This window comes from Manis pentadactyla, chromosome 14 (genome assembly GCF_030020395.1).
Source record: "Manis pentadactyla isolate mManPen7 chromosome 14, mManPen7.hap1, whole genome shotgun sequence".
NCBI classification, from domain to species: Eukaryota; Metazoa; Chordata; class Mammalia; order Pholidota; family Manidae; genus Manis; species Manis pentadactyla.
The window spans coordinates 43,770,443-43,790,717 of record NC_080032.1 but is presented as its reverse complement, the minus strand read 5'-3'; the positions used below and the strand labels follow the sequence as shown (position 1 = coordinate 43,790,717).

At 38.9% G+C, this 20,275-nt stretch overlaps 1 protein-coding gene across 9 annotated transcripts in view; it reads right to left on the bottom strand.

Moving 5' to 3' along the window:
* Window positions 1-20,275, bottom strand: part of THRB (thyroid hormone receptor beta) — a 370,782-nt gene that overhangs the window by 269,102 nt on the left and 81,405 nt on the right. The window contains exon 1 of one of the 9 annotated variants that reach the window (XM_057491370.1): window positions 4,690-4,710. The exons of the other annotated variants lie outside the window; for them this stretch is intronic. The gene's annotated coding sequence lies outside the window, so the exon portion shown is untranslated. Of the gene's footprint in view, window positions 1-4,689; window positions 4,711-20,275 lie in introns of those variants that run through there. 9 annotated transcript variants of the gene reach the window in all.

The window sequence follows — 20,275 nt, the reverse complement described above, 5'->3', positions numbered from 1 at the left end:
GTCTTTACTTTAGCTTAACCTATTGCTAGTCCCTTTGGGGTGCCTTTTTAGTCTGGAGAATTACCTCAGCAGGAGCCCCAAGGTGGCCAACACCTTTATATCTGATCCCAAACATCCTTTCACTCATATTTGGTTGAAGAAAAGAGCCTCAGATCTCTTAAGTTTGGCTTTCAAACAGGAGCAAGTTTGGACTTGGAACACCATCATGGCACAACCGTACAGAAGGAGCCCTGCAGGGCAGAAAGGAAACAAAGCCACTCTGTTGCTTTCAGGTTTCCTGAATTGTTAAATATGAGGGATGGTCCTGTCTGGTTATTTATCAAATTCTCCACTTTTATGTGTTGGAAAGTGTCACAACTTCATGAACTTCTGAAGCTGGCGATAAGGATCATAAGGATAAGATGAAGTACTATAAGGTATTATTAATATACTAACATAACAGAATTTGATTTGATTAATATAATGATAAATCTCATTCAGGTAATACCCATTAGAACATGGGGGTGGGGGAAGGGGAAAAGGGGGAAAATTTAGTAGAGATTTGATTCTGTGAAAATAGTGAAAACCTATGACCTCCTTTAGAGGACAGGAATCCTTTAGAGGACAAAATCATTCACCCTTAGTATAATTTCCACCCTTGCTATTACTCACCCTTAGTATAATTAGAGTGTGTCACTTCTGACTGCAAAAACCCAAGGATTAGTCACTTGAATAGAAAGAGTCCCTCTTTTACAAGTAGCCTCTGGGAAGAAGTCAGTGAACATCCCAGCACTGTAGCACACTCCAATTAATATGGTTCAGAATGTATTGATATGGAAGCATTGCACTTAAAACCCATGCATCCTTGCCAGTGCCAGCTGTCATACCAGAGGTTTCCTCTGGGGAGGGATAGGGCAGGGAGAAGGAATGCTGGTGCTGGAAATGTTCTACACCTTGAGCTGGCTGGTGGTTCCACAGGCATGTGCATGTGCAAAAATTCATTGAATATGTATTTATGATCTGTGCACCGCATACATGTAATACCTTTTTCCTGAGGAGCAAATCTCTGTCTTCACAACCTGAAAGTGAACTCATGTTCTCTCTGCACCCCAGCTTTATCTTTGTCCCATGTTCCAATATCCCAGACTCAAAACCCAAGCCAACACAATGACCAAATCCTTTCTTTTCCACCTCTAGTAAGTCTCTTCCTTACATTCCTTCCACTTGCTCTGTCCTTGTCTTGCTTACAAGGTACCCAGGCAATATTCAGGGACCTCTTCCTCTGTATCACCTGCCTCTAGTGTCTCCATTCATCTGTCCACCCTTCACAGTCAGTTACTGCTTCACAATGTAGGTTTTTCCACTTTCTTGCTCACAACCCTCTTTGGCTCCCCATTTCACATGGAATAAAAACCTTAATTCCTCAATTTGGTACATGAGACCACTTGCAAGGAGACTATAATTTCCCAAGCTTAACCTTCCAGCCATGCTCCCAACTCCTGTACCTTATATGTGGTCATACCTCCTATGTTTCCCCCCAAACTCAAAATACCATCATACCTTTGAAAGCCAGTTCCCTTCAGTTGGAATGCTCTCCTCTTTCCATGTTTATTTCCAGGTCAATTTCAAGGTGGGAGTTAGTATAGTTTTGTGATAAAATAGCAGACTTTAGCTTTAGATTACCTAAATTCAAATCCCAGGGCCATCACTTGTTATCAAAATCTTCAGTCTATTAGCATTTCTTAGAGCCTGAGTTTCCTTATCTCTATACAAAGACGATAATAATAGTATCTATATTGCAGGATTATGCAAAGGATTAAGTGAGTTAAGGCACAGAAAGCACATAACACAGTCCTCTTAAGAAACATTCATATTAGCTATTATTATCATTATCATTATTACCTACTTCAAGAAGATTTCCTATCTCATCAGTTGGAATTAATGCCTCCCTCCCCTTTGTCCTTCTATAGTACACTGCCCATGGCTCTAATTTCATTTATCAAAATATGACACATATAAGAGTTATGAATGACTGCCTGCCTTACTCCACAGGGAGAAACCAATTCCATAAACAGATTCAGCATTAAACTACCTCTTAATTATGAGTACCACATACCTAGTGCTTTGCATTTTTTTCTCGGTTGTCCCATCATTCATTCACACCTTCCCAATCTACAGTCATGTTTAAGCCTGCAATGTGTTCAACAAGTTAGGGTCCTTACTTCCACCACTCTTCACATATTCACTGAATCTTGCAGAGTCTACTTCCTTAACACTCTTTATGACATGACCTTCCCTGGCCCAATAGGCATTGCCTTGGTGAACTGTTATTCACCAAGATTGTTATCATTATTGCTAAACAGAGGCTTTAGTCCAAGTGGCTTTTCAAGACGGTGTTTGTGACCACTCTTACGACAGCAATCACCACACTGTATACATCAGCTTATGCACCTTCATTGCCCACAAAAAACAAGTTTCTTGCAGGCACAGAATATGTTTTGTTCAAAGTGGGTAGCTTGGTGCCTGGCACATGATAAGCTACCAAAAAGTAACATGCTGCAAAAATGTGTACATCATTACATATATCTCCATACATTCAGGTCAAGACTTTATCTTTACAAATGCCCCAAACATGGAGTGGATCACAGGGTGAGGAATTCCTCAAGGCATTAGGGATTCTGCTCTAATAGTTCTATGGGAGGCACCCAGGCCAGCAAGAAATGGGTAAGGAGACAAGCCCAAAGAAAGGATGGGACTTAGAAAAACAATGAATATGAGATCATCTCTCTTTAAGACATGATGGTAGACGGGTTCCAAGATGACTAAGACCTAGCTACTCCGAGGGCTGCCTGCCACCAGGGATATTCCTTTCATGGGAGACAGCTTCATCACTGAAAGTCACACCTCTTCCCAAAGCGACCCCCATCCAGTGACTGGTCCATGCTGGGTGAAAGGCCCTGCCCCTCATCCAAGCTGGAGCAGCTCTGCAGGGCGGTCCCAGTTTCACTGCTCCCCGGAGGCTGGTGGAGACTTGCACTGGGACTGCACTTTAGCTCAGCGTCTCCCTCTATCCAAGGCTGCCTTCTTCCCTGTCCTACTAAAGGTGCTGATTTCAAGAACACTTCTCTATCAGCCACCTCTAGGCTAAGCATTGCCTCAGAGTCTGCTTCCCTCTCAGAACCTGCTTTGTGACAACCAATGCCAATGAAGATGGGTTGGAATTTTATGACAGTACATGCCATAACCTCGAGGGAAAGACCACTGGTCTGTGGGCCAAGCTTGGTCTCCAGCATTGGTTTGTGTAGACCTTTCAAGATCCCATTAAAAAATGGGAACTATTTGTTAACATTAAAAAACAGGTATTTTGAAAAAGCTGAAGGCTTGACAATACTGGGCCAGCGCTGGCATGGCACTGAGCTGGAGCTGAGGGATGGTGTTCCATTTAAATGGTGCTCACACATTCCACTCTGCCATAGCCCTGCCCACGTCCTTCATTCATTTGCCTGCTCAGACCTGAGGGCACTTGAGCTTCATGGGTCATGACTGATTCTAACATTCTAGTTTCTAACCTCTAGACAGGCTACTTCCCCCACTACATTATGCCTCTCATCTGGCTTTTTCAACCAAACGTAAGCCTCTCTGCACACTGGGTCTGTGTAAAAGCCATCTTGGTGCCTTTCCTCTAGCAGATGCCCAGGTTGGTGAACAGAGCAGTTGTTCAAAGCATTCTTATTAACTGAACAGAACTAAATAGAAGACCCCCCTCACCACTAAGTGATAACCACGAGCACTGTCTCCTTTTCTAGAGTATTCTGAGGAAGACTCTTTGTGTGACTCTTTGAATGCATGAACAGCTTCTCCTGACACACACAGAGAAGTCAGGTCCTCCTTTTCAGAAAACATGAAACACAGTGTTTTTCCAAGATTTAAGGCTGAACACAGGTTATTGGAGGGGTTTTAAAAACCAGAGGCAGTAAGGAGCCCCTACCACAGGACTCATTTGCTTGGCTCAAGTCACCAAATGCAAACTCCTGCAGGACTTCACCATGCAGAGCAGATCCTGGCTGTGCTGCCCAAGTGCAGGTAAATGGCTTATGTAATTGCCATCCTTGGACAGTCAGTCAAAATGCAGTGTCGGAGCTATAAAAGGGCAAGTGCTCCCACAGAGGAAAAATTATCAACTATTGTTACACAGAATAATATGCAACTGCTGACATTTCACCTTTTATTATTAGAGCACAGCTTTAAGAAAGAAGTATAGTTACAGTTGTCAGAATATCATTTTAACCCCCTCTTTGAGGCTGTTAAAAATTCACTCATGCTGAAACTTGCCTTTCAGGTTCTCAGCCAGATCTGTGCTTTGTTTTTGATCTGTTGTTCTCTAATGGAATGCAAAATGCAATACAGCAGAGAGGGTTTTTCCAAGGATCTTTCTGCAAACTGCTTCCTACCTCGATTCCCTTTTCCTCGTTCACTCCACTCTCTGCCGAAAGGTAAGTTTTAAGAACAAGAACAACCCTAAAGATACACTCAAACTGAGAGAGGATTAGAGGCTTTTGGCAGTGTTTGTAAAAATAGCTACAGCAATAAGCAATACTCAACAAGTAGGAATCTGTTCAGCGGCAGTCAGTAAAGGAATCACTGTCTTGGAATGCTGTAAATGTCCATGACAGATGGGGTTGGATCAACAGGTATTTCTGTAGCACTCACTCAATAAGAGGTAATCAAGGACAGTTCAAAACCATCTTCACAAGTGTGCCATAGAGGTGACAATCTGGTATGGAAGGGGAACGAAAGACATTGTCTCAGGTCTACATTTGTAGAGCAAACCCCCTGATTTTCAGTCTATGTGCTCCTGGGACTCAGAGCTCCTCATGCTCCCCTCCCAGGCCATCATCTCTCCAGAGGACAAAATTCTAGGGGAAGGGAAACACCAATGGTTTATTGGCCAGTTACTATACTTACTCTATATTTACCTATATGGTACAGAATGCTAAGTACTTTGTGATCATAAGGTACCATGAAGATATCAAGAGACATGAGATACCTCTCATTCCTACTCTCCAGCTGAAACCTGGATAGACTTGATATGCTTGAGGTGTCTCTATCTGTGCATAAGTGGCTTTAAAACACTCCCACGCTTGCCCTGCTTACCTTCTACTAAAGCAGCAGTCCAGCTAGACTTACTATGTTGATAAGCATAGGAGACACCATCGTATGTGAGGGAGTATTTGCTTCTGTAGACATCCCACCAGCATTTCAATAGACATTGGGGGTGGGGGGTTCCATGAGCCATCCTGCCCATTACAGCAGTCCCAGAACCTGGGGAAGTGCTGCAATAAGCCTTTTATTATTATAAGCACTTCTGCAACACTTTCCATTTGCAACCTGCTTAACAATCAATTCTCCTCTTCATGTCTCACAAGAAATCAGATAGCTCAACACGGGTTAGCTCTGTTTTATGGCCTTGAATTCTCAGGCCCAGAGTTCAAAGAAATCAAGGATTATGCAGCCAGCTCAGGCTTAAGCCAACACAGCTGCTCTCTTTTCATCCAGCATCTCAGCCGGGAAGTCCAGCTGCTTCTCAATGCTTTTCCTGAATATATATATATATATATATTAAACTCCTAGAGTTAAGAAAATTAGAGGAAGAATATTGGCTCTAATTCTCCATTTTTAGCATGAAGAGCTCACAGCCTAGGCTTTCGCCAAGTGTTGCTGAAATAAATTTGGCAGATATGAGACAGCCCACAGACAAGTCCGCTCAGCTGGTGGAGAAGCAAAACTGAATCTCTTCGGGGCCATTTTGCCCAGGCGGTGTCTGTGGCAGCACGGTGGGGCGGGGCGGGGGGTGTTCCTGGCAGAGTTCAGGTGCTTTGCCCAGCCAGGCAGGGGCAGCGGAGGGGCCGGTGGGGCAGGTGAGTGGGCATTGCTGGCCAGCCTTGGGGGCCCTCTCTGGAGAGCAGTGGGGCTGCTCGGGTACACAGGTCACTGCTATAGAAAGATAAGTCCCAGGTTGGCTTTCCAGTATGGAATATTGAACCATTGCCTCAGAAAATAGGTGGCAAAATATGGTCAAAGGCATACAGAATAGGGCTCAGCTTTGGAAAAGGTCCTGATGCAAAGAGAGGGTTATCTCTCTCTCTTTGCAGTCAGGCTGCTTTGTCTGCCGTTCTTGACTAATGCCGTCATCCCATATTTGTGGCAATAAAAACATTTATTATCCCACATCATCATTTCATAATCTCTGTGATACTCGCTATTAAATCCAGAGACAGTGATTCCTTCTTAAACTTTGTTTTAAAACTGCAACTTCATGACTCCACAGTATATAAGCAATAATTGCTCAAAATATTTTATTTTTAAACTACCTTAAGTGCTGTTAATAATATTTCTACCATTATCAAGAAAGACAATTGTCTCAATTTAAGAATACATTTGAACTGGGTATCCATTTCTATTCTAATCCCAAACCTAATTTATTTCTAACATTCTGTTTACTCCTCTTTGAGCAGATTAGATCAGCTGGTCCATCTCCTTCTTTAAAAACAAATGCTTCTTCCTCTTCTACTCACTTTTTCCCCAAATACATTTGTATTATCATCACGATCAATCAACATTAGCTGAACACATTTTCTATATGCCAGGCATTGTCCTGAGAATTTTACACATGCTGACTGATTTATTTTTCATAGCAGTAACAGGAATTATTATGACCCCTATTTTATAGATGCAGATACTGGGACACAGCCAGGTTAAAGAACTCACACAAGAGCAGTCATACTGGAATTGGACACATGCCACCTGGCTCCAAAGCCAGGCTCCTTACGACCATGCTCTTTGGCCCCTCCTGGTACCCTGCGGAGTATATTTCTGCTTCCAAAGTACATTAATGTGCATCTTTTCCTTTGACTCCTATAACCACACATAAGATTTTGTTTAAACTGGAAACCCCCATTTTATTTCTTCCAAGTTTGGGGCAAATATTTAATACTTTATTATTGTTGAAGTTATTGAAGGTTTTTTTTTTCTAGATGGAAATTCTAGACTGAATTGAGAATTAACTCTAGATCAAGTCATAAGTAATGCTATGGACTTCTCCACCTAAAAAGTTAAAGTTTTATTCAACTGTAAATCATCCTCAAAGTCTTCTTTTTTCCCACTTACATTTTTCAAGGGGATGTGTGGAACTCCAGCAGAACAGAGTGTACTTAACTGTGTCTGAAGTTATAACTGACTGCATTTCAAAATCAAATAGTTTAGGCTTTCCATATTTGTAGTTATATGAGTAACATTTGGACTTATATGTCTAGATTTATATATACCAGGCTAAATTCCAGAAAGGAATTTGAGGTTTGGAACATATACTGCTTGGAATTTATATATACCTCCGTTTTCCTTTCTTGATATGGAGGACAAATAGTTTATTCTATTTTTTAATATCTCTACTTATATCCACACAGATCTTAAAAAGGACATGTATGGTAATATGGCCCAGTAAAAATAAATGCTAAATTCCTTACGTTTCTTTTCAAGCTTACTCATTTGTAGTTCTCATATTTGTTGGTCCTGATTTTTGACACTTCAACAATAAGGAAATGTCTGAGTTTTTTTGTAGAAAACAACAGGACTACAAATAATACAGATGCCACTACTTGTATGTATACATTGTTCTTGGGGTGAGGTCCTTCCATAACTGTTATCTTACTGGTGATCTTTATGACATCACAGGAGGACCATGGAAGAAAAGATCAGTATTTTCATATCATATAGAGGCAATGAAAGTGCAGGAGAGGATTAAACATCCAAGGTCATTTGAAGAGGCGAGACAGATCTCATGCCTCCATGTGTTAAATCCCTCTGTAAAGGACCTCACACACTTGCTGTGGTAAATGTTCCCTCCTAACAGTCACACAAATATCTCTGCTGAACAATTAACCACCCCCAGAAAGCATCTTGGGGAAACTTGCACTTACTTTCAGCTTTGAGGTCCCTAAAAAAACCTCTGCATAAACAAGTTCCAGGGGGCACTTGGGAAAGGTCAGCACACAGAACAGGTCATAATACATTCTAGCTCTTAACCTGACCAAATGACATAGACCAGGAAAGCTTTTCCCAAAACAGGCAGCTGCATTTCATCTTTGCATAGTCAAACCAAAGAAAATAAATACTTGTTGCTTCAAATAGCTGGCATGCTGATGGATCACCAAAGTCAAGGACAGTAGTAATGTTTTTCTTAGGGTGGCAGGAAGACCCCGTGAAGTGAGGTCCTATAACCTGCCAAGAAACAAGGGTTTTAAGACCCCTGAAGGAACAGAATGATATAGGAGAGGGATCTGACATGTCCAGCCATAAATCCAACCTCCATTTTTGTTAATGGTCCTTTTAATTCTTTGGCTTTGAGGCCCAAGAAGTGAGTTTTGAAATTGGGCATCCACCATAACCTTGGTATTGAAAGCAAGAGAAGAATAAAATATATTAGCCCCCAGTTTGGGCCAGGGATTTTACATTTGTTACCCCAGTTTATCTAAGGATGACCATTAATCAATATTTTTATATTCCCATACCATGGGAGAGGAAGATGAGACTAAAGATGTTACATATTTCACTGAAAATTCACACAGACCATGTAGTAGAGACAGGATGTTGACCCAGGTCTTTGAGATGCTGTGCCTTCTTGCTGCTCTCTTGGGGATAAAAGGGTATTTGCCAGGGGGATTTATGGGCAGTGACGGAAGTTTCAATATGGTCCCCCAGAGCATACGTTAGCTTGCTCTTTAAGCTCAGCACTATAGAAAGACACTTGTCATGCATGTTCCCTTCCTAGAAAACATACAGAGGTATTTGTGGAAAATGAACTTGCCTGCAGAAGAATCATCACTTTTAGAGCCGAGCTTGACTTGTTCCTAAACTTGGGCTCTCAATCTCATGGCTTAACAGATGGGGGTTTCTCTCCCCTCCACAGCAGCACAGAATTTGAGGTATGGCTGATATACCCTTTGGACTACGGTTCACTCAAGAGCCTTCTGGAAGGATGGGTTTATCTGATTTTTCTTAAGCATTTTCAGATAAGACTGTTTCATAACCTTTCTAGAAGTAATTTGTGAGTCAGTTTTCAGGAATTTTCCTTCTTTCATTCAAACAAAGAAGGCAAAGCAATGAAATGTTGTCAAATAGTACCATAGCACTCAGCCAGACATTTTCTGACTTCTAGGTCACATGCTGTACTTTAACTGTGTTTGTGTGGATCAGTGCCGAAAAGTGAATGCAACTCCCTGAGATGCCTTTAGTGAGTGGTATCACTCTGCACTTAATTCCTAAGTGCCACCCCTAATAGGGAGACCTTAGCATGCTAACCAGAGGACGTGTAAATGTGGTCTTTGATAGCTCCAGGTGTGTGTTTGGACTTTAAATCAGTGTATTGGCTCCTTGGGGGAGAGCAGAAAACAGCTGGAACTCTATGGCAATTTGTTTTTGGTATAGATGCCTCAAGTGTCCTGCCCCAGGAAGTTTATCACACAGCTGATTTTCAGCAAAACGTTCACTGACCATCAATGAGGAGATTATTTTAAAACTCACTCCACATAAAAAAGAATGAATATTGACCCCTTCCTCATACTACAGAAAAATTAACTCAAAGACCTAAATGTAAGAGATAAAACTAAAAAACACATAGAAGAAAATGCAGGAGAAAATGTTCATTACTGTGGGTTATGCCAAGCCTTTTTGGATGGAATATCAAAAGCACAAACAATAACAAAAACAAAAATTAGACTTTGTCAAAATTAAAAACCTCTGTGTTTCAGTGGGGACTTTCAAGAAAGTGAAAAGACAACCTGTAGAATGGAAGAAAATATTTGCAAACCATATTTCTTATAAGGAACTTGTATACAGAATATATAAAGAACTTTTACAGCTCAATAAGATAAAATAAAATAAATGACTCAATTAGAAAATGAATGAAGAATCTATATAAACATTTCTCCAATGATGATATATAAATGGACAATAAGCACATGAAAAGATGGTCAACATCATTAGTCATGAAGGAAATGCAAATCAAAACCACGAAGATACCATTTCACACCCACTAGGATGACTATCATTAAAAAGACAGCAACAAGTGTTGGCAAGGATGTGGAGAAACTGGAAACCCTCATGCAGTGCTGATGGGAATGGAAAATGGCACAGTTGATTTGGAACTGACATCCTTAAAAGTTAAACATAAAGTTGCCATGTAACCCATATATTCTATTCCTCAACAGACACCCAACAGAGATGAAGACATGTGTGCATGCAAAAACTTGTACAAAATGTTTGTAGCAGCATTATTTACAGTAGCCAAAAATGTCGAACAACCCAAATATCCACTGTTGAATGGATAAACCAAAAGTGGTATATCCATGCAATGGAATATTATTTGGCAATTAAAATGCTATATGCTATAATATCTATGAACCCCAAAAACATGCTAAGAGAAAGAAGTCAATCACAAAAGGCCACAGATCATATGATCCATTTGCAGGAAGTGTCCAGAATAGGTAAACCTCTAGAGACAGATAGTTGGGCTAGTGGTTGTCTAGGGCCAGAGTAGGGGTTGGGGAGAAATGGAATGCTAATGCATTTTTTGAGGGGACAGTGGAAATGTTGTAGGATGGATTGTGGTGAGGGTGGCACAACTCTGTGAATATGCTAAAAACCATCAAAGTTTTCAGTATATTTGAACCAAAGCACTACACTGAATCAAACACTTCAAGTGGGTAAATATGTGGTAAGTGAATTAGAGCTCAATAAAGCTGTTATAGAATTTGTTTTTAAAAGCACTTGCTTTAGATCTTGATTCTCAGCCCTGGCTGCCCTTTAAAATTACCTGGTTTACTGGGGGGAACTTCTCTAGTTCCAATGCCCAGGTTATAACCTAGACAAGTTACATCAGAATCACTGTGGGCAGGAACCACACATCAGCATTTTGACTTTCTCTGCCCAAAGTGATTCCAACATACAGCCAGGTGTCAGGTGAGTGTCCCAGTGAGGGACAAAATGCCACAGTATTCACTTCACCTTATAGGTGTTTCTGCCTAGTGCCTGTTGGATGAGTGGTATCTGTGAAGTGAGGTGTCATCTCAGATATTTGCCAGGAGTGGTCACGTGATGCTAATTGGCACCTTTAGGGTTACTCCCCAGAGGAGACCAACACTTATAAGAAGCTGCTGAGTGGGCAGCCCCATCTCCCGCAGGTCACTATGCTCATTATGCTCTATTGTGTGGATACTTGAGCATCTGATTTCCTCTCTCTTGAGGTAAACTGCTGATTTAGGCTCCTCTGGCTCTTATTTTGGAATCTTTGTAAAATAGTGTTTAAAAAGGTGTTCTGAAATAAAAAATGCATGGAACCAAACCATTTACCTAATTACTTTACTCTGCTTCTTTTCATCGAAAATGCACACTGTTAATTTATTGCTGGAACAGTTCAATGTGTTGGATACAAAGAACCCATAAATGGAAGCTGGGCTTCCCACTTTGCTTAACATCCAGACCAGACAAAAAGGTTGCTGAATGGCCAACTGCATTCCCTTTAAAAATTTACCAATTCTTTCTGTCCTATTCTTCAGCACATTTGTGAATCCAGACACCAGTTTATATGATTTGAAAAATAAAAATGACAAGTCTTCTGAGAAGTTACGAGTCAAGGCAACTACTAGAATCCAAGTAGAGACGTTCACTTACATTGTTTTAAGAAGGAGAAAGACTAGATAAATACTTAAAAACATTCAGGTATTGTTAAGATAGTTAAAAGCTACTATCAAGGTTTATGTAAATAGGAGAAAACTTTATAAACTGAAGGCAAAAAGGCAGTATTTTGGAAGACTATGAACACTGTACTTGTAAAAGGGGAAAAAAAGTGTCTGAAGATGGGTTTGGCTTCTATAATGCTTTAGAAATAGACACTGTGGAGTGGCCCATCAATGCAATTTATTATGTTGCTGTGATATGTAAATTGGCCATTCAGTTGCTCAGAGATCTGCTTCACATTTCTGAAAGCAGACTCATCATGTAAAACCACATCCAGCCACCGACCGGTACTTAGAAACATTTCCTCTGTCTCTTTCGCTGTTTCATCCTTAGGCGTGCAATAAAGAATAAACCAAGTAATTATCTGTCCCTTGCAATCACAGAGTAATTTTTATCAGTGTTAATGTGCACTGTCAAGTTGACCTCTGCATGAATGTGTATTTTAGCACATTTGGTTAACTCCCTTTGCATACAGAAGCGACCTCTCACCATCCTGCGTGGCTATTCTATTTTCCAAGGGCAAGAAGAGCTCCTTTGGTCAGAGCAAAGTCGCTGCTGGTGGAGATGTCACCTCTTTTGTCTGTCAAGCTATGGTAATTGTAGCTTCTCCAGAAAAATTAAAATGTACAACAAATTGATAGTTCAAAGCCCAAGTATGCCCTACATTGTACCATAACTGAGTATGTGGTAATGGAGAGAAAGATACTGGGAGAAGAGGTTGAAAATATTTAGTGGTAAACACTGGTAATTAACTTACTTTTTATTCCAAATGGGATTGAAGTGGGACAAGGAAGCATAGATGAAGGAAAACACAATAAAAAACTCAGATAATCAAAAACAGCCCAAAAAAACATACATTTTTCTTAACACTTTACTCTTCTCCACCTACCCAAAAGATGGTGGCGGAAGTGACCAATTTGAGGTTTGATACTTTTTTCAGCTGTTTGACACATTGGGAAGAAAAGTATTATCAGAAGGCAGGACCCATTACGTGATTTGCACGGCGCAGAGCCAAATGAAAATTACTAAGGATCTGGAGATGGTGTAGCCAAAGCCATAAAGCAAGCCCACAGCCCTGCAGAGTGAGGGACGCATCGTGCCTGAAGCCAGATCTGCCGACAGGTAGGGACCGAGGGAGGCAGTGGTCTGCCTAACCCAGACTCAAACCGCTTACCTTCTAGCTAGGCGAGCTTCTCTTGGCTGAACGTGCATATTTACAGACTCCACCGCTTAGGAATGACTTGTGTCACTTTCTCATTTATAGAAACCAACACCCAGAGAATCTAAGTGACTTGTCTAAAGTCAAGAGTCGAATGACAGAGCTAGAACGAAATCCCAGGTATCCTGACTCCCACACCGACATTCTTTTCCCTACACCACCACACTCCTGGTCTCCAGTTCAAAAGTAAATAATCAGGAAATAATAACTCCAAACCAGAGGGATGGGTACGGGAGGACATTACCTCATCAGAACTTCCTTTGCAACTCTCTGTGCAAAGAATAAAATGCAGTTTAAATAATCGGTTTCAAATTCCTTTTCTGAGTCAACATTTCCAAGTCATTGGGTAAAGATGTCACATGACGGCTTCAAACACTGAAGCAAATTCCCTTTGCTGAGAGCTCACTTGAGCCCTTGGAGTTAACGATCATAAAGCAAGGTGGTTATTAGTGGGTGGTCATGAGGCAACATGTTAGTAAACTAATCAGTGTTCCTGTACAAATATTTAGAATAATTCCAAGATAATTTGAACTTTAACACTGAGCTAGCCAAACACATTTGTAATCTGAACCCAAGGTTCTAATAAGTAACTGCCTTTTGGATGTCCTTCAACACTGAGAGACATTTTTAGAAAGATTAGCACTTGAGTGGAAACAAAGACTGACATTTTCAATATAAACATGAGACCTGGACTTTTATACAAAATGAAATGCGTCTATCTCCCTCACTCAGGTAGATGTGCAACTTTAGTACATCAAAATATCTGGTGCAAGGACATAGTCATTGAAAGATACAAATCAAATATAAATGAAGCTTTAAAAGTTTTCGAAAAACACAGCCAGGTGATGAAAGAGGTCAAGGTAGGCTGGCAATGGCATGATGCAATTTAAAAACACCACTCAAAAAGGCAAAAGACAGCTGCCTAACCCCCTCAACAAGGCACAGGTTGTAGGGCCAGACATATCTCCAGTTTGAATCCCAGTTTCATAATATGTTTTATTTCGGTGAGCTTTGGCTGATTCATCCACAAAATGGGGTTGATACAAAAGCCAAATAGCTAGATCAGAAGTTTCTAGATGTCTCCATGACCTCTGAAATCTATGATTCATACACCTTCAATTGTGTCTCTTTGAATTGCACCTCAGAATTTTCAACAGGGGGTTAAAATTAATTTTCATGTTCAACACTTTTCCATAACTTTATGGTCTGTAGGTAGCAGCAAGGAAAAACAAAATATTCTCTGGCTTGGATACATTTTGGCATAATTATAGGTCTAGTGTTTGGAAAATGAGGGTGGGATGAATATGGTGCAGAGACATTAGTAACCCAGAATCTGAGGCTACAGCACTTAGATCTCATTAACGGTCAATTACCATATTTATAATTTAACACAAAAAGGAAAAACACATATGGGTTTTTAAAAAAATCCCTTTTATCTAGACTTCAGTTTATACTTGGCCTCTGAAGGCAGGACTAGTGCAATAGGATGAGAAAAGGGAGTAGTTACATTGAGAAGTAAAAACACTTCTTGATAACATGTGGGGCTATAAAAATGGCTTGGCTGAATCTATTAACTAAAGATAAATAAAACCCGGCAGGAGGAAAAGAAACAGCTTTTTCTGGATCAGAAGGTCTGGTATTTTTTAAAGACCTTGCTTTCACTGAAAATGTAATCTGTCCATTTAAAGAGACATTTTTGCATTCGTGATTTCATAACATTTTTGCATCTGAAATCTTGTCTCTGTTCTGGCAAGAGAATGTTCAAGGCTCATCAAAACATGGAAGAAAAATGGTCCATAGTTATTTATTTTTTTTATTTCATTATTAATCTTACCAGTACTATTATTTCTACTATTATGATTGCTTTTCTTATTATTATTTCTGTAAGTTGTTGCACTCACATTTGCATTTCTAAATGGCCACCTGATAGGCATTCGAGTGAATACCACTTTATCCCTGAGCCCCTGAGTCCCTGGCTGGCTCTCCCTGGTGAATCTGCTTATTGGCTAATCCTCAATGTGGTCCACGGGATGGTAGCTCCAATCTCACTTGGAAGCTTATTACAAACACAAATTCCTGAGCTCCACCCCATACCTACAGGGAATCCAAGGCTCTGGGATAGGAAGCCAAGGATATGCATTTAACAAGTTCACCCAAAGGTTCTGAGGCTCAAATTTGTGAGGCTCTACTCAACACCGGAAGTGGCCCAAGAGCCAGAGAAGAGAGGAGGGAGGGATGGGAGAGAACCAAGCAGAACACCTGGAGCCACCACCTGCAGGCTTGACCTCGTCTGCTTCAGGGCAGGCTGCCAACGCCACAGAGAAGAAAGCAAAGTATGGGGCAGGTTTTCAGAGGACAGGGAGCCCTCCCGGCCAGGATGAGGTTACAGAGGCTCCTGCCTTCGGCTTCAGACGCCCTCAAAGAGAGGCCTACCAGAACTTTCCCCCGCCACTGCTTGTGTTGTTTGCTTGCTGAATACTGAAAATGACAAGACTTCTTATTTTGCAGACATGTCAGATCAAATGAGCTAGTTTCCAAATATTTCTTGAGGTGTGAAGTCTATGCCTTTCAGGGTCTTGATCCCCAGTTTCACCAAATCAAAATCTCTGGGGGTTTCAACAAGCTTTCAATGACTCCTGAGCTGTGTCACATTTGGGAAATCTACCTTTTTGGCCTGACCCTAGTTTGAGATGAGGTTTCAAAACATATCCTCTAATCCGTCTTCCTTAATAACACAAGAAAATGAAAATATGCACACAAAGGAAAGAAAAATTACCTGTGTTCCCGTCACCCATTTTGATGAATATAATTATATAATAATATGTATCCATTAAATAAAATTAGGATAAATAAAATGACATTGTAGTCCATGAAAAGACACCACAATATATTTAACTAATCACTTATTGTTAAACATCCAGAAGCTGTTGTCCAGATTTTCCAATAAAAAAAAAAAACACAATAAGCAACTTTTGTAAAAAAAAATCTACGAACCCATTCCCAGTGGCCCAGTGACCTTTTTGATCAGTTCTTAGAAGTGGAATTTCTAGTTCAAAAATTATGATTCTTTGAAGTATTTGACACACATTGCCAACTTCCCCTAGAAAGGGAGAACCAGTTAAGAATCATACAAGGTCATAAACTGGTAAAGCCATGCTGAAGACAACTCGGTAATATAGATATGGAAAACTGACCATATGCATGCTTTTAGACCTGGAAATTCCAGATCAGGGTGTACAACCTAGAGTGACTCTTTTTAAGGGAATAGTCACAGTAGAAAAAAGTTGGCAATAATCTAAATATCCATTAATATAGGAACAAAGTGATGACTATAAGATAGCAGTTAAAATATATGACCTAGTTCTATATGTATCAATATTGATCAATCTCAAAAACATAATGGCATAATATTGCATGAAAAAGTCTTAGTAAAAGCATACATACAGAATGGAATTACTTATGTAAAATTTTTAAAATCCATAAAGTATGTTATGTGAATGTGTACATACATGGGGCAAGTACAAACTGTGAACAGAAAGGATACATGAACTATGACATTGTGGTTGACCTCTGGAAAAGGACTCTGGGGGAGAGGGTTAGGGTTTTTAGCTGGATTTATTTTGTTAATAAACAGTTATGATGCAAACAAAATAAAATGTTACCATTTGCCAAATCTAGGTTACAGTTCTCAAAGTGTGTCTAAGGACCTCTAAGGGGTTCCAGCTCCTGCAGGATGACCATGCAGACAAAATAATTGTCATAATAATACCAAGAAATTATTTGTCTTTTCCATTCTGTTGACATTTGCACTGATGGTGGAAAATCAATGGTGGGTAAAAATGTGGTCATAGCACAAATCAAGACAGTGCTACCAAGTGTACGAGTAATCATTGTGTTCTTTGCACCATGTATGTGCAGTAGAACAAAACAAAACAAGAATGCCCATTTCACTCAAGATTGTCCCTGATGAAGCAATACAAATGCTTTTAATTAAACCCCAACACTTGAGCACTTCTTAAAAATATTTTGTGTAGCAAAATAGCAAGTATAATTACAGCACTTGGGTTGCCTATTGAAGAATGACTGACTGTCTGAGGAAAAGCCCTTTTGTGATTGTTTGAACTTGAACTGAACTACCTGCTTTCTTCATAGAACATCACTTTTCTTAAAAGAATGAGTAACAGACAAATTATGGTTATTCAGACTTGGGCGTTTGGCTGACTTTTCTCAAAAAATGAATGAAGCATCTGGCACTTCAAAGAAACAAAAATGACAGTATTTGTTATCAATGATAAAATTTGAGATTACAAAGGAAAGTAAGAAAACCACTTGTTTTGGAAAACTTAGGTCCACCACTGTGGGCTTGACAGATTACTGATAGTTAAACACTTTTCTGAGATCAGTGGAGATGTAATAAATAGAATCTTGAATATTGTATAATGAAATGTTTCTGCATCTGGAAGATGTGCATTGCTCAGTGAACCAATATTTTGCAAGTAGTCAGTGCATGATGTTATAAAATCATGCATGAGTAAAAGATCCACTCAAAATACAAGATAAGTGAATGGATTTTAATGCAGTGGAGTATGAAAAGTTTAGTGATGCAGTTATAGGTTCCACATTGCAACTACCTGCTTGTTGAATTTGGGTATAGTACCAAAGTGGAATTTTCAGGTATCAGCAAAGGCTATTAAATACTTTTTCCTTTTCCAGCTACATACTATTTGAGGATTAATTTTCCTCATTGCAACTACCACTTGTTGAATTTGGGTATAGTACCAAAGTGGAATTTTCAGGTATCAGCAAAGGCTATTAAAATACTTTTTCCTTTTCCAGCTACATACTATTTGAGGATTCATTTTCTTTGTATATTTCACAAGAAAGCATATTAGAAAAGAATGAATTCAGAAGCAGATGCGAGAATCTAGTTGACTTCTTTCAGGACAGACATTAAAGATATTTCCAAAACAATAGAACAATACCACTCTTTTCAATATATTGTTTTCTTCTTTGGAAAATGTAGGTATTGTCAGAAAAATGTTATTTATTACTTTGTAAAGAGTTTATTATTGCTATTTTAACTGAATTAGTTCATATTTTATGTTTCTGTTTTAATTTCTAATGTGATAAATGTTACAAACATTGATAAAGTTCCTTTGGGTTCTCAATTTTTAAGAATGAGCACAAACGATCTGAGAACTGCTGATGGAGGGAAAGAACATATAGATCCCCCTACATTATTTTCTACACTTTTTCTATGTCTATAACTAAAGACAAAAATGACAAAGCCTACGAGCAGCATATGAGGTTAGGCATATGAAGACATGCCTATCCTTACCAAACCTAAGAATGATCATTAAATAGGCAAATAAACCTCATGAATCTGGGAGTAAGTAAATGTTAGGTCATCGTTTGAATTTTCCTGCTTTTCATTATGTGAGTTTGAACAATTTTATGAATTTTATTGTTGATTTTAACTTCCTTTTTGTCCTCTTCCTATTCGTTTATTTAGTAGTTCATTCCACATATACATCTGGTGTATACAATGCCTGCTTTCTGATGTATCTGCAACATAGCAGTGACTAACTCATGGAAGGTTGATTGCTGGAGTTGGCACACTGTAGTCTGTGAGCCAACTTTGTTCTACTTCTTATTTTTTTGAATAAAGTTTTATTGAAACACAGCTGTGCCTATTTGTTTACACATCATCTATGGCTGCTTTTCTGCTATGAGGGTAGAGGTAGGTAGTTGAAACAGAGACTATGAGGCCTCTAAAGCCAAAAGTATTTACTACCTGTCCCTTACAGAAAAAGTCTGTGGGCCCTTAGTCTTGTGGATTCTTAGGAGTGCTTGTCTATTTCCTTCATATTTGTAAGACTGCTTTATATATTGAAGAAATCTTACCTTGCACAGGTTTTCTCCTTGGCTTCATGGTCTTTTAGTTTTGTTTGTGGTTTTTTTTTCCATAGGATAGAGTTTTACATTTTATGTAGAAACCTAATCAAATACTTTCTTTAAATGTAATTGTTCTTAACCTTTTTGGGAGCATTGATTTTTAAATAACTTGCTGGCTATTTTTGCTTTTCAATTTATTCCACATGAATTTTTAAATTACTTTGTTACATTACTGAAAGAATCCCTCAGTGATTCTGATTTCAGTTGCATTAAATTGCTGGATTACTTTGCGGAGAATTTAATGTCCAAAATATTGATTCTTCCTGTCAGGGGGTGTAGAATGTTTCCCTGTTAGATCTCTTCATCCAAACTATTTTATACTTTCTTTCAAGGTAGTCTTATACATTTCTTTCTGTTTTTATTCCTAGTTATTTTCTATTTTAGGGTTATTACTGTGATATGTGGGCTTTTCTGTTTATTTTTTTAAGTGATTATGGCTAATAAGACACTTTATTTTTGTGTAATTATTTTTTTAAGTAGATACCACACTGAACTGACAGTTCTAAGAGCTTTTTTTTATCGTTTATCAGTTTGTTCTCTTAAATTTTCAATTTAGGTGGGAATTTGACTTCCCCTTTCTGTTTATTGTAGTTTTTCTCCTTTTATCCATTTTTTTTCTTTTCTCATTATTTGTAAGACTTAGGAGAAAAATAATCAACACATTTGTAATCCTTTTTCTTGTTTCTCATTTTAATGGAAATGCATATATAGAATTTTACAACTAAGGGAAATATTTAATCTTTGTTTCAAATAATCTTTATCATTTTAAGTAATTACCTTTCTATGTCTTTCATTAAGAGTTTTCATTAGCAAGGTATAATAAACCAAGTACTTTGGGGGCATCTATAGAGAAGATAAAAATGTTCTCATTTAACCTGTTGATAAGTTAAATCATACTAACAGATTTCTCTAATAGTAAAATGTCATGTTCTAAAGAACCAACTTTTTGGTTACAGTTTGCTGTTACTTTTAAGATTTGCAAGACTGAATTTGCTGGTATTTTAGTTTGGGATTTTTTCCAATTTATGAGGTTGATTTATAAGTTTTTGGTGTCATTTTTGTTAGGATTACTCTATACTGTGAAAAAAAGACACTGGAATCGTCTCATTTTTTTTATCCCTAAAATAGTTTACAGCTGTTAAGATTATAAATTGATACAAATTATAAATCACAAAAGGGGGTTCATAAAATTAAAATCATGAGACTGAGAGATGGTTTAAATCTGCTCCACTAAAAAAATCTAAAGAAATATCATAGTCATGAGTTTAAAAAAAGCAACAATTAGAGTCAGATTTAGATTTTAATTTCTTGCAAAATGGTGGGGGTGGG